The sequence below is a fragment of the Labrus bergylta genome, chromosome 17 (assembly GCF_963930695.1).
Source record: "Labrus bergylta chromosome 17, fLabBer1.1, whole genome shotgun sequence".
Classification (NCBI taxonomy): Eukaryota; Metazoa; Chordata; class Actinopteri; order Labriformes; family Labridae; genus Labrus; species Labrus bergylta.
The window spans coordinates 25,973,806-25,976,581 of record NC_089211.1 but is presented as its reverse complement, the minus strand read 5'-3'; positions in this window follow the sequence as shown (position 1 = coordinate 25,976,581).

Genomic DNA, 2,776 nt, shown 5'->3' with positions numbered 1-2,776 from the left:
ATAGATAAAACTTAACTTCTTGTCAGGGAGACGCACACGAGGATGCAAACAATACCACTCTGGAAACTTGTAACCAGTCTATACATCTAACTTGGTCCAGGAGAAAGGCCAGAAAGAACGATTCTACTGAGAAGCCATTATAAAAGAGGGAGGAGCTAACGCTAAACACAATATAACTGGAGACTGCTATGATGGATTGCTCCTGGACCAATGAGCACTAAGCACTAATAAAACACAGAATTAAAGGGAAAGCAACACAAAATGTGATACCCAAAGACAGTTTTCTACTCTTTTTTTTCCTCCAGTTTAACAGACATGAACCCTCTTTTGTGTTTTCCTGCAGGAAGCAGTCATGGCCAAACTCGCCGCATCAAAAGCCGTCACATTCTGCTCTCATCAGGTAAGAAGAATCGACCACGCAGACGGTTAAGCGTGCAGAAAGAGACGGGACGTTTTTAACTTTTGGTGTGTTTTGCACTTTTCCATCAGGCGATCCAGGTTCTGGGTGGGATGGGCTACGTGTCAGACATGCCCGCTGAGAGGCACTACCGCGACGCTCGCATCACAGAGATCTACGAGGGCACGAGTGAGATCCAGAGGCTGGTGATCGCCGGCCAGATCCTGAAGGAATACCAAGCATAGACGCCGCACGCCACAATATGGACGAGTAATAATCACGCACACTGGGACATCACCTCATTCATTCAGATTTCAAAGGAGCCGCGTTGATCGGGTGAGACCTCATTTGAGTTTCACGTGATTGTGCGTGCCCGTTACCTCCGCCGTCTCGTGTGTCGGTGGACTACAGGAGAGTCCACTTACTGTTTGGAAAAGAGCGCCGGTGACTTCAACAGCGCCTTCCTGAAAAGTTGAGTGATTTTCAATTTGACGGATGGAGCGGGTGGAGCGCTCAGAAAAAAGACGCTGGCGTTTGATTTTTCTCAAGGCGGCTGCTTTCTCCTGAGAACGATCTCAGACGCTGGCGCTCAGAAAAAAAAAAACACCAGGTGGACACGGGGCCTTCGATGTCATTTTATAACACATCTCTGCAAAGAACTTTAAAAAGCAACTCATAAAAACGTCCCCTGTCGACCTTATTTTACTGACTGACATGTTGAGTAATTTGTGAATGTGAAGAGCTGCAGATTAAAGCATCACTTTCCCGTTGTGGTTATATCCATAACTTTAGAGCGCTCGCCTTTTAAATAAAACACATAGAAATGTTGTGGTTTGTAAAAGACGAAACAGAAGCTGTGTGGTTGACCTTAAAGGAAGAATGTGCAACTTTTTTTGATCCAGTAGATGTCGCCCATGAGCTCCAGAATTAAACCAAAACAAACTGCTGTTAGGCCACGCCTCCTCCAGAGACACACCTCCAACCCCCCCGTCCCCTCACGCTCACATGAAGGAGTTGTTGATTAAGAACGCACCATAATTAAAATGGTCCTTATCTCGAGCTGCAGTCACCTGTGTCCTGCATTGTTGTGTTGGCATGCTAATGTTAGCGCTCTTTAGTTAGCTCGTAGCTTCACATTGTTATGTTAGCATGCTAATGTTAGCGCTCTTTAGTTAGCTCGTAGCTTCACATTGTTGTGTTAGCATGCTAATGTTAGCACTCTTTAGTTAGCTCGTAGCTTCACATTTCATGTAAACTGACACAGAATGAGCGTGATGTAAAAACTCTTACTAACATCCAAATAATCAGTGAGTATGTTCTTCTTCTTCTCTCTAGTTCTTGACTAAAACAGCTTTTATACACAAGGGGAGGAGCCGGCCGTCCCGTCCATGTAAACACGGCTCTGACAACAACACAGCCAGCGGGACTCGAGCTTCTCCCTCATTGTAGACAGTCAGGACTCAGAGACACATTTACACAGGACAGACTTTATGATTTATTTATGTGGAACATGTCGATCATTCTTCCTTTAAAGGTGCTAACGATGTTCAGGTTATCTGCAGTTTGTAAACGCCACTTTTTCTCCAATATTACCTGTCAAACATTGCAGAAAAAAAGTTCCTCCAGGTGTCGCCTTTTCAGCGATAAACATCCAAAATGTAGATTGTAAAAGACGAGATGGACGCTCCAGGCTCGACCTTAAAGGTGCTCAAAAGTTCTGATTATGTGGAGAAGAAAAGCTTGTGTACTGACCCTTTAAGATCCAGTCTGCCTACATGAGGAAAAACACTTCTTTTTTTTCTTGCATTTTGCAGTTTGGCCAGCAGAGGGCGACGGCATGCTTTCATATGTGTTGACCTACTTTTTCCTGCCTCACAGATTCATGAATGAGTGGAAATAAAAGCCAGAATGTGCAGATGAAAAAAAAAAAAACCTCCTTCAAGCTGGAAGTGAACAAACATGTGATCACTTTATGAAACAGTTTGAAACACTTCACGTCTGTTTTCTTTGTTTTTCATCTCAGACTTCTTGTGCCTCGGTAACGTGTACATATTTTACTGTAATTTATAGTGTGATGATTAAAACATAATTACAGCTCAGAGGAGTGATGGATTTTATTTTAACATTTAGAATTTAAAGAGGTGAAAGAAGATGTTGGACTGAAGTTAAAGGTCCAATCAGTGACAGCCCCCTCCCCTCTGTGCTCCCTCTAAAGCCACGCCCCCTCACTTAGATACACGAGCGCCGTCCCTCCAGAAGTGGACCTCAGCTCATCTCTGTCATTGTGTAGAAACTACGTCGTCTCATGTCTCATTCAGCGGTCAGTAAACTCACAGTTTAAACTCCTAAAGTCATCGGTGACGCTCTTTGAGTGTGAGC